The sequence below is a fragment of the Elephantulus edwardii genome, unplaced genomic scaffold (assembly GCF_000299155.1).
Source record: "Elephantulus edwardii isolate Elephantulus edwardi_28Jun2011 unplaced genomic scaffold, EleEdw1.0 scaffold00242, whole genome shotgun sequence".
Classification (NCBI taxonomy): Eukaryota; Metazoa; Chordata; class Mammalia; order Macroscelidea; family Macroscelididae; genus Elephantulus; species Elephantulus edwardii.
The window spans coordinates 3,349,257-3,361,903 of NW_006399992.1; positions in this window are offsets into that span (position 1 = coordinate 3,349,257).

Here is a 12,647-nt window from a genome sequence, read left to right on the forward strand (position 1 = left end):
TTTAGTTGTGCTGTCTCCAAGGGAAGGTGACGTGTCCTGTAGAACTTCTGTGTAGATTATGTTTCGCCGGAAATCCTGGGTACCTGTGCAAAACGCCTGTCCTTGCTTATCTGCGGTCGCTGCGGCCCTCAAGCCTCACTTCCACCCAAGACCACGCTTTTCAGAGCTTCCGAGGGCTTGCTCCCGCCGGAAATCATCTATCATGATACTAGTGCAATATTGAGAATTTTTGTTTTCTTGATGTTGAGATGCAATTCATATTGATGACTGTATTCTTTGATCTTCAGCAACAAGCACTTCATGTCCTCACTTTCAGCAAACAAAGTTGTGTCATCTGCATAATTTAGGTTATTGATGAGTCTTCTTCCTATTCTGAAGCCACATTATTCTTCATATAAAGAAGACCTAATAGCTCTTATCTAAAGGAAGACCTAATAGGAACCTGGGCTTTTTAATTACTACACAGGTTCTATTAAAAAAAACTCTTGCTGGTAGGCTACATAGTGCTAGAGACCAGTTTGAAAGTAATTTGCTGGAGCTGGTTCTACAGAAGCTGTTGACTGGAATGGGTGAGCTGTAGGGTGTAATGTTGATTTGCTAAGGGAAGTGAGGTGTTTGTGATAAGGCCTTCTATTTAAAAACCCATGAGGGCATGGCGCCTGATGTGCCAAATGCGATAATTGTTACCCATGGTGGACAGTGTTTGGTAGAGCTTCCCAATTAAAACAAGCTTGGAAACAGGAGTGGAATCAACTTCTGAAATGGCTTGCCTCCGGGAACTCTATGAACAGTGCTCAGGTCTTTAGTTCATCGGGCCGCTGTGAGTCATCTGCGACTCGAGGGCACTTAAAAGCAACACCACCACACAGGTTTCATTCCTAACTTGGATATTCATCACAAATTAAATACAATTTTTTTCTTTAAAAAGTGAATTCATATTAGATGCATTTTTGTATTTAAAAGTTGGTTGTTACTCTATTTTAGAGGAACATTCTTCTAAGTGGTAGGGCACTCTTCTGTCAATACGCTGTACTGAAGTAACCTGGGGCTGCTGTGATGCTGAATCTTGTGCCATTGGGGTATCAAATGCCGTAAGAGTTACCCATCGTGGACAATGGTGGAGCTCACTGCTTAAAAGAAGTTTAGAAGCAGAAGTGACATCCACTTCCTAAACAACATGCCTCTGGAAACTGAACTTGGATAAATTACAATAGCTGGAGAAAGGCTTCAGGCCTTTTGTGTATAGGGTTGCTATGAGTCCTGCTTGACTTGACAGCAACCAACAACAACGCAGACATATGCAAAGACCAATAGATCTGTACATACACCAAACACATATATAACTATCTCCTTTATCAATAAATAAAATTATTATGTCTCACTAAATATAACTTTCATAGAATAACATTACATGAATTTTTATCAACTCAGTGCTACAATGTTTTCTCATGTAACTGACTTTCTTGGCCTAATACGTCTATGAGTTTTAGTTGTGCTGTTGCAGGTAACAGTTAAGTATCTTAACTTTCATTATGCTATTAAGAATATAAAATTTATTTAAGAATTTTCTTGTTGATAGACATGTTGTTTGCTTCCATTTTGCGGCTGTTATAATGTTGCTATGAACATTCAAGTTCAAAGCAATTGATGTACTTATATAGATCTATCTGTTCAGTATGTATCTAGAAATTATACTTCTGGGTCATAAAATACGTACTCTGTATGTCTATTTTAGTAGATATTGCTAACCAATTTTTTGAAGTGTTTGTGCCGACTTACAATGCCACATTCTAGCCAAATTTGGTACTGTTATAATTTTTGGTTTTGCATTTTATTCATTTTACTAGCTATAGAGTGATTTCTCACTGTAATTTTCATTTGTATTTCTCAGACTATTTACAGTTTGAACACCTTCTCATACATTTATTGACCATTTATACAACTGCCTGTGCTTGTGCACACATGTGTGAAAATGCCCACGTTTTCTGCCCATTTTTCTTATTGGTTTGTAAGCATTTTTATATCTTCCAGATAGACACTTTTCATGTGCTGTAACTGTCTTTTTCCCACTCTGTGATTTGCCTCTGCATTATTCTAATGATGTCTTGATAAATATAAGTTTTTCATTTTAATGATATTAAATTTATGAGTATTTACCCTTTTTTGGTATTTGGTTTAAAAACCATATTTTTTAACCTATTCAAAATTGCATTGGGAAAGTCTTCTGTCAGAGGCCTTTCCAAAGTACTGAAGAGCAACAATGTCAGTCTGGAGACTAAGGTGTGCCTTAGATACAGACCATGGTCTTTGGAATGACTTGCTATGCATCAGAAATCTGGACAATGACCAGGGATGATAGTAAGAGAATGGGTGCCTTTGAGCAGTGGTGCTGGAGAAGAGTATTGAATATATACCATGGACTGCTAAGATAACAAACAGGTTCATCCTGGAGAGGGTGAAGTCAGGTTGCTCGTTGGAGGCAAAGATTCTGAAGCTTCATCTGACATACTTGGGACATGTTGCAAGGAGTGACCTATCCTTGGAGAGAGACATCATGCTTGGGAGGGTAGAGAGACAGTGTAGGAGAGGAAGACCCTCAATGAGGTGGATTGATTCAGTGACTTGGGTAGTTGAGACAGGTGTGTCCTAAACAATAAGATTGGCACGGGATAGAGCAGGATTTAGGTCTGTTATACATAGGGTTGCTGTGAGTCGCAGGCACCTTGACGACCATAACAACCCCAAATTCATGAAGATATTATGTTATCTTCTCAAAATATTATTGCTTTATTTTTACAAAATCTGACTTTTGTGTATTGATTTTTCCATGGGGACAATCAACTGATCGGACACGGCTTATTGAAAAGACCCTCCTTTCACAAATACTACATAGCATTATTATAAAAATGGAAGGATGCCTATTAAAATATGTTTGGGGACCCCCAGGGAGGAAGGAGTGGGAAAGGAGGGGTGAGGATGTCTTGGGGCAAAACCAGAGTGTTGCACACTTTGGTTGGTGGAAGGAGGCAGAGAAGGAAATGGGAAGGATCAGGCTGAAAAGAAAGAGCAAGGTGAAATGATGATTAATTTTATAAAACATAATACATGGGAATGATTTTATGAAACCCAGTATGAAGGAAGAATAGTTTGCAACACAATGTATACAAACTTTGTAAGCAGATCAATGACATTTAAGAACAGAACAGAGGAAAGAAAAGAAAAGAGAAAGAGAAAGGAAAGGAAAGGTTGAGAGGAGAGGAGAGGAGAGGAGAGGAGAGAGAGAAGAGAGAAGAGAAGAGAAGAGAAGAGAAGAGAAGAGAAGAGAAGAGAAGAGAAGAGAAGAGAAGAGAAGAAAAAAGAAAAGAAAAGAAAAGAGAAAAGAAAAGAAAGAAAAAGGGGGGTTGCCATCCTTTCAGCCTCTACACTGCAGTGGTTACTTTGTTGTAGGCACGTTTAGTGTGAGTTGATTTCTTAACTCCATTGGTATCTACTGGATTATTTGTCTTGCCACCCTCCCAAGCATGACAACCCTCTCCAAGGACTGGTCACTCCTTGCAACATGTCCAAAGTATGTCAGATGAAGCTTCAGAATCTTTGCCTCCAAGAAGCAGCCTGACTTCACCCTCTTCAGGACGAACGTGCTTGTTCTCCTAGAAGTCCATGGTATGTATGTTCAACACTTTTCTCTAGCACTACAGCTCAAAGACATCAATTCTCCTTCTATCATTTCCTAGTCATTGTGCAGCTCTCTTATGCATAGCAAGTAACTGCAAATACTATGGCCTGTATCAGGTGCTCCTTAGTCTCCAGACTGACATCATTGCTCTTCAGTATTTTGAAGAGGTCTCTGACAGCAGAACCCTACATGGTTTAAAATGAAGAAAGGTATGCTTAAGGATTGTATTCTTTCTCCATACCTATTCAAACTATATCCTGGGCAAATAGTTTGAGAAGCTGTACTTTATGAAGAAGAATGTGGCATCCAAATTAGAGGAAGATTCCTCAGTAACCTTCATTCTGCAAATGACACAGCCTAGTTTGTTGAAAGCGAGGAAGACTTGAAACCCTTGCTGGAAAAAATGAAATGCTGCAGTCTTCAATATGGATTGCACCTCAACATCCAGAAAACAAATATTCTTAACACTGGACCAATGGGCAACATTATGATAGATGGAGAAAAGATTGGGACTGTCAATTATTTCTTTTACTTGTATACACAATCAAAATCTTTGGTACCAGCAGTCAGGAGTTCAGGAAACACATTGCACTGGGAAAGCCTGAAGTCAGTAACCTCTCCAAATTGTTGAGGTGCAGTGATACTAGTTTGAGGACTAAGGCGTGCCTGATTCAGGCCATGGGGTTCTGTTGTGTGGGTTTGGTTGTTTTGGGGTTTTTTTAATCACATGTTATGCATCTGAGAGTTGGACAATGAACAAGAGTGACAGAGAATTGATGCCTTTGAACTGTTGTGTTGGAGAAGAGTACTGAATATCCATCCTGTGAACTGTCAAAAGAACAAACACATATTTCCTGGAGAAAGTGCAGCCAGATGGAGCTCCCAGGAGGCAAGAACGGGAAAGCTTTGTCTCACATACTTTGGGTATGTTTCTAGGAGAGGCTATTCCTTGGAAAAGAATATCATACTTGGAAAGTTGGAGGGATGTCGAAAAAGAGGAATACCCTTAACCAGATAGATTAACAAAGTGACTACAGCAATGGGCTCAAGTAAATCAGAGATTGTAAGGATGGCACAGAATAGGACAGGGTTCAGATCTGCTGTTCATGAGTTCAGTATGAGTCATACTCAACTCAATGGCAACTAACAACAACAGAGCAACAATTTTTTTTTTTAATGTAGCTAATTATGTTTCTCTCAGGGAGGTCTGGTAGCTTAGTGGTGGTATACCAAACTGTAGCTGACTCTGAGAAGAATGGGAATCCCAGAACACTTGAACATGCTAATGTGAAACCTATACTTGGACCAAGAAGCAGTTGTCAGAACAGAGCAAGGAAATACTGCATGGTTCAAAATTGGGAAGGGTGTATGCCAGGGATGTGTCCTGTATCCATATCTTTTCAATCTGTAAGCAGAACAGATTATCTGGGAGGCTGGGCTCTATGAGGAGAAATGTGGGGTCAATATTGGTGGAAGATCTATCAACAATCTGCATTATGCAGATGATACAACCCTGCTTGCTGAAACTGACGAGGACCTGAAGTGCTAGCTGCAGAGGGTCAAGGACTGCACCCTTCAATATGGATTGAGGCTCAATGTCAAGAAGACAAAGATTCTCACCACTGGGCCAATTGGCAGCATCAGGATGGATGGTGAAGACATTGAGATTGTTCACAGCTTTAGTTTGCTTGCCTCCACAGTCAACACTCTTGGCACCAGTTGCCAGAAAATTAAAAGACATATTGCGATGAAAAAGTTTGCTGTTAATGACCTTTCCAAAGTTCTGAAGAGCAATGGTGTCCTCTAGAGACTAAGGTGTGTCTGATACAGGCCATCGTCTTTGCTATCATTTGTTGTGCATCAGAGAGTTGGACAATGACTAGGGAGGATAGAAGGAGAATTTATGCCTTTGAGCTGTGGTGCTGGAGAAGAGTATTGAGAGTACCATGGACTGCGAAGAAAACAAACAGATTCATCCTGGAGGGGGTTAAACTGGGCTGCTCCTTGGAGGCAAGAATTCTGAGGCTCTGTCTAACATACTTTGTACGTGTTGTAAGGCGGGACCGGTCCTTGGAGAGGGACATCAGGCTTGGTAGAGTGGAGGGACAGCGCAGGAGAGGAAGGCTGTCTATGAGGTGGATTGATTCAGTGACTGGGGTAATCAGGATAGGAATGTCAGAGATAGTATGATTGGCACAGGACAGGGCAGAGTTTAGGGCTGTTGTACACAGGGTCGCTATGAGTCGCAAGCGACTCGACAGCACATAACAACAACAACAACAAATTGTATTTAACTTGAATGTCTTCCAATTACCCTACACTTGGTCAATTCAAATAATCCGTCAGATCTGAAAGTCTGTATCATTTTCCCAGGGAAATCTTGCCTGGTCTCCCAGATTCAAACAGGTTTCCTGCAACGTGCTCTCTTTGTACTCATACTTCTTTTCATCACTCTTCTACATAGTGGTGTATCCTCATAACAATATTTAACATGAAGCAACTACAAATTATAGGGATCTCTGGTAGCACAGACCATAGGAAATTGCACTATTAACTTAAAGACTGCAGCTCTTCTCTGGCAGTTCATCTCCAGAGTTGCTCCTTGGGAAGACAGACAGTATCCTACCCCTGTGATTTTACAGCCCCCAAAACTCCTGTCTAAACTATAAACTTTTAATCTCTTCTTTTAATCACCTCTGTACCCTTAGAACCATGATCTATTATCATGTTCAAGGAAGGTTTGGAAAAATAAAAAAACAAACTCCACACCAAAATAATTTTCTATAAGCGGCCGAGAATCCCTCAGTCATTTCTTAGAAAGAAAAAAAGATTCTCTAACATTAGGTCATCATGATAGACAATGAAGAGATTGATATTAACAGCTTCAGTTTGCTTAACTCCACAATTAACATGCTTGGTACCAGCGGCCAGGAAATTAAAAGATGAATTGCATTGGGAAAGTGTGCTGTCAGAAACTTCTCCAAACTACTGAAAAGCAATGATGCCAGTCTGGAGACTAAGGTGCATCTGATTCAGGCCATGGTCTTTGCAATTATTTGCTATGCTTCAGAAAGCTGGACAATGACTAGGGAATGATAGGAGAAGAATTGATGCCTTTGAGCTGTGGTGCTGGAAAAGAGTATTGAATATACATACCATGAACAGATAGGAGAACAAACAGATTCATCCTAGAGATGGTGAAACCATTCTGCTCCACGGAGGCAAGGATTCTGAAGCTTTATCTGACATACTTTGGACCTGTTGCAAGGGATGACCAGTCCTTGGAGAGGAATATCATGCTTAGGAGTGTGGAAGGACAGCAGAAGAGAGAAAGACCCTCAGTGAGATGGTTTGATACAGTGACTGGGGAAATGGAGAGTAGATGTGTCAGAGACAACAAGATTGGCACAGGATAGAGCAGGTTATAGGCTATTGTTCATAGGGTCACTATGAGTCACAAGTGACTTGAAGGCACGTAACAACAAGATTGGATATCCTAATATAAAAAAATTCTCTCTAGATGTTTTCTGCTGCTTTTTTGGTCTGGATTATTTGGCAAACATAACTGCATGAGATATACTGAAACCTCCCCTTCAACCCTGTATTGGCTGAATCAGGTATTCCTAAGTTATGAAGCTACTTGCTAAGAAGCTCTGTTAGTAACTGTTGCCATGCAGAGTTTAGTACCAACTCCTTTGGATCCCATTCAGGACATTGCTGCTTTATCTCTTCGCACTTCATGGTTTATGTAACATTACTGTCTGAGTCCAGTTTCTCTCATCATCCTTGCCCATGTTGTGTTCTGCTTTTGCTCTCAAGGCTACATTTTCTCTTTGGCCATCTGCCCTCCAAGGACAGCTGCAAGGCCACCCTAGCTGCCTAATTAAAGACTTCATTAATCTAATCTTTATCTTCCTTGTCCTGCTGACCACCCTTGCTATGGGGACCACACATTGTCATTGTTCTCTGGTCCAACTTTAGAGACAGTGGAAAAACAACAACAAATACAACAACCCAAGATTTGCAATCAGGAAGTCAGAATTTACACACTTGTTTGCTGACTGTAACTTGAAAAAAATGTCACTTCTCTTTGTTGTTGCTGTTGTTAGGTGCCATCCAGTTGATTGTAGCAACCCTGTGAAGAACAGATTTGAGCCTTTTCACATCCTTTACTTTAGGATCCATGTAATAGATCCCAATTCATAGTAACTCCATATGATACTGCAGAAATGTCTTGGAAAGTTTTCTTGAGTATAATTTTTTTCTTTTTTTATTTTTCCATTTTATTTTATATTGGAGGTTAATTGGTGCCAATATTTGCTTAAGCAGATATCCAGGTCTTTTTTTCTGAAAAAACTACTAGGTAAATTGTTTAACTAGGATTCCTTAAACTTCCTTTACACTTGGGTAATTGTGCTACACCAATAATACTGCCATCTGATTAATTATTTAAAAACAGATTAGTCTTAGATTGAAAGAGGCTCAGAAACACTAGTTGAGCAAGTTAGTACAGTATTCAAGATGAAACATTACAGTACCTTGGATTAAGGTCATATAGCAGCATGGTTGCAGTAGATTTAAAATAATGGCCAATTTTCAGAGATATTTTTGAAGGGGAAACAAAGAGACTTATTGAGTACTGTAACTTTGTAGGCTGAAGGTGGAAACAGAATCAATCTCAAATCCCTCAGTATAGATCATCTATACCTCAGCCATACAGGTAATTTATTACTCACTACAAGTGTTTTGAGAGAGAGAATGTGTGTGCCAAGGCTTTCTATCTATTGAAACCATTAGATAAATGCTCTTCACTTGGTCAATTAATTAACTGGAAAATAATTTGTTTTCAATATTCTGTTCAAATATTACTCCCTCTGGAAGTCTTCTTTGACGATGCTTCCAGTCCTCTTTCCAGAGTTAGGAAACTTTTCCTTCAACATCATGCCCAAATTGCACTTGGCTCCATAGTCAACAGTCTTGGCACCAGCAGCCAGGAAATTAAAAGGCACATTGCCATGGGAAAGTCTGCTCTTAGGGACCTCTCCAAAGTGCTGAAGAGCAGTGGTGTCTGTCTGGAGACTAAGGTGCGTCTGATACAGGCCATGGTCTTCGCAATCACCTGTTATGCATCAGAGAGTTGGACAATGACCAAGGAGGATAGAAGGAGAACTGATGCCTTTGAGCTGTGGTGCTGGAGAAGAGTACTGAGAATACCATGGACTGCTAGGAAAACAAATAGATTTGTCCTGGAGAGGGTTAAACCGGGTGGCTCCTTGGAGGCAAGGATTCTGAGGCTCCGTCTAACTTACTTCGGACATGTAGTGAGGAGAGACCGGTCCTTGGAGAGGGACATCATGCTTGGGAGGGTGGAGGGACGGCGCGGGAGAGGAAGGCCCTCTATGAGGTGGATTGATTCAGTGACTGGGATAATTGGGATGGGAGTGTCAGATACAGTGCGATTGGCTCAGGACAGAGCGGAGTTTAGGGCTGTTGTACATAGGGTCGCTATGAGTCGCAGGCGACTCGACGGCACATAACAACAACAACAACATCATTTGGAAACATGTATGTTCTGTGAATATATTGCATCATATTCATCATATTCTCCCTGGCATGAAGAAGATTTGTAAATAAGTCTTTTATTGCTCAATTCTCTACTTTTTCACAGAAATAGAAGAAAAAATATTGCCTCTAATTTGCACATATTGAAACTGTTACCCATTTACAACTTCTAATCTTTTGCAAGCACACTCCTCTTTAAAAACATATCTCTCAACAAATTGTTTGTATTATCAAATATGTTCTATAAATTCTCTATTAAAAGACAGGTGAAGCAGAGTCAAATATGGGAAGTTTCAGCATTTTTTCCCCCATACAACTTCCAGAGTGCTTTCCCATGAAATACATTTACCCTCTTGACATTTACTTAGAAAATTATTGCCTATGTTACACATTCTCAGATAGTCACTGAATGACTTCTCCAGCACCTATTTTACAGACCTTGTACAATTCTTAAGATCCCTATGTGGACAGATAATGCCTTTTTAAATTTAATACAGTTACTCTTGGTTTCAAGTAAGAACCACAGTCCACATTACTGGAGTTAAGAATTATTCTTGAAGCCAAAGAATTAAGACTCTAAATTTTGATCAATATACTTTAGATAGTACTAAACCTGTGCATGTATGGTTTTCCCCAAAATCATTTTTCAATAGTATCATCTTTTTTATTTCAGTGAAATTAGGCTCTGATTATGTAGATAGTGAGCTTTCTTACAAGTGGTTCTATGTATTCAATAAGCTTGAATATACGGTGTTTTTTTTTAAAAAAAGAGATGCTTGCTTTATATTTATATTCACATTAAAAATAATCCACCAAGTTTATATTTTACAAATTAAGTATATTCCATTTTTTAAAAGAAAAGCAAATTCCAGAAAATATGCCTTGTTCAACTTTGTATGGGTATCTTTCAAAAGTTATTTAGAAAAAAAATAAAAGTGGAGGAGGCAGGGCAAATATCTTGCTTGGTTGTGCTTTCTGTTCAATGCAGAATATTTTAGCATCAAATTCTTAGAAAGCCTGAGTTGAAGTTTTATAAACATAGCTTCTTTGCAAATTTTTTAGGATGAAATAATCTTACAAGTATTAGTTCTTTGAAGTGACACTCTAGAAATTTAAACTTCAGAGTCAGAGTTAGAAAATTACAGTTTATTTCCAGACCACAGAGACTGAAGTTTGGGAACTCAGTTTATATAAACTGTAAATGTTTTGTTCTTTGCCCTTATTAAGTGTTGGATTTTTTTCCTTTTTAGGTTTATGTATTAGCTTGAGTCAATGGCATTTACTTGATATTTAAATTCCTAGAAGATAAGATATTATTCTGGTATACATACTCTACCCTGTATTTTGGGTAATGATATATGCATATATGCTTTTAGAGTCACAGTCAATGATAAAATGATAGCTTTCAAAATTTCCATCTGAGAAAATATTTCTTCCTCTTAACATTGTCAAATAGAAATAAAACCATTACACAGCCAGTATTCTGTTGAATTTTTTCTCTTTATTAAAGATTCTGATCTCTGACTCGGCTTTATTTTTAAGAAAAAATCAGTACCCTTATTAGGAGAATGTTTTATCATTTAAAAAAAAAATCATGTTCTTGCCAGCTGAATAGTCTGCTGGCTGATTTTCTTTTGGTCAGCTTTCCCTACCACTATGATCTCTTAAGCCAAGATAAGAAGACTTTCTGTCTTATTCTATGCAGACCTTGTTCATATTTAGGTTAATCCTACAGCCTTAAATCTGGATTGAAGCTCAACATCAAGAAAACAAAGATTCTCACCAATGGACCAATTGGCAGCATCATGACGGACAATGAAGAAATTGTTAACAGCTTCAGTTTGCTTGGCTTCCCAACCAACACTCTTGGTACCAGCAGTCTTTTGGATAAATTACAGTGGGAAAGTTAGCTGTCAGGGACTTCTCCAGAGTACTGAAGAGCAACAATATCAGTGTGGAGACTAATGTGTGCCTGATCCAGGCTATGTTGTTGTTCATTGCCTTCAAGTCAAGTATGACTCATAGCAACCCTATGAACAAAAGGCTTGAAGCCCCTCTACAACTATCGACATTTATCAAAATTCATAGCGTTTCCTGAGGCATATGTTGTTTAGGAAGTAGATGTCACTCTTGCTTCCAAAATCCAGGCCATAGTCTTTGTAATTACTTGTTATGCTTTAGAAAAGTGGACAATGACTAGGGATTATAGAAGGAGAATTGATGCCTTTGAGTTGTAGTGCTGGAGAAGAGTATTGAATATACCATGGACTGCAAAGAGAAAAAAGAGGTTCATCCTAGAGGAGTGTAATCAGGCTCCTTGGAGGTAAGGATTCTGAAGCTTTAGTTCACATACTTTGGGCATGTTGCAAGGAGGGACCAGTCCTTGGAGAGGAACATCATGGTTTGGAGGGTGTAGGGATAGTGCAAGAGAGGAACATCATCGATGAGATTAATTGATTCAGTGACTGGGGTAGGTGTGTCAGAGACAATGTTGGCACAGGATAGAGCAGGGTTCAGAGCTGTTGTACATAGAGTCATTAGGAATCGCAAGCAACTTGATGGCAATTAACAAAAACAACCACATGTAAGCAAATTTAATCAAAATACTGTAAAGTTTCTGTTTAAAGAGAACTTGAGGGCAGGATAGTTTACAACATCTCTAGTGAAGTTTAAAGAACTTGAGGGCAGGATAGTTTACAACATCTCTAGTGAAAGCAATTACTATAGTAAAAAGGAAAAAAAGAAAAACCCAAACATGTCGAAAATCCTTAAAGAAGTCCTGAAAACAATGCTCTTTAGTGTTAAAACATTCTCCATTCTTGGCAAGATTCAAGTAGGTGGAAGCAGCAGCACGGCAGGGCACACCGCAATTGCTCCTTGTGCCACAAGCGGGCCCACCCAGACTTTGTCTTCTTTAGAAACTTGGCTCTGATTGAAGCATGGTCAAATCTTTTTCCTAAATAAAATTGAAGGCCCCAAATTTGTGATGTGCTTATTATAAATATAAAATGTCTTAAAAAGTATTCTGAGCAACCATATCAACCTGAAATGATATAGTTTGGGTGCCAATTTCTTGAACCATAAAGTCAATGCCGTGTGGCAGGGATTTCTAGTTATTTTGCAGTGCCTATTTGCCCTTATTCCTTTAGGATTAGAACTCTAAGATTTTTTTAATTGTTCAGAACCAAAGTTACCTTTCTTGACCTCCCTCGCAGCCAATGATAGTCACACAAATTACTTCTCACTTATAGAAAGTAAGAAGTGATTGATATATGTAAAAATGGGTCAAATCTTAGCCACAGACTGGGAAAAAGTTTTTGGTAATGACATGTCAGACAAGGGACTTATATCTAGAATTTATAAAATACTCGAGCACCACAACAAGATAAAGGAGAATAATCCAATTGAA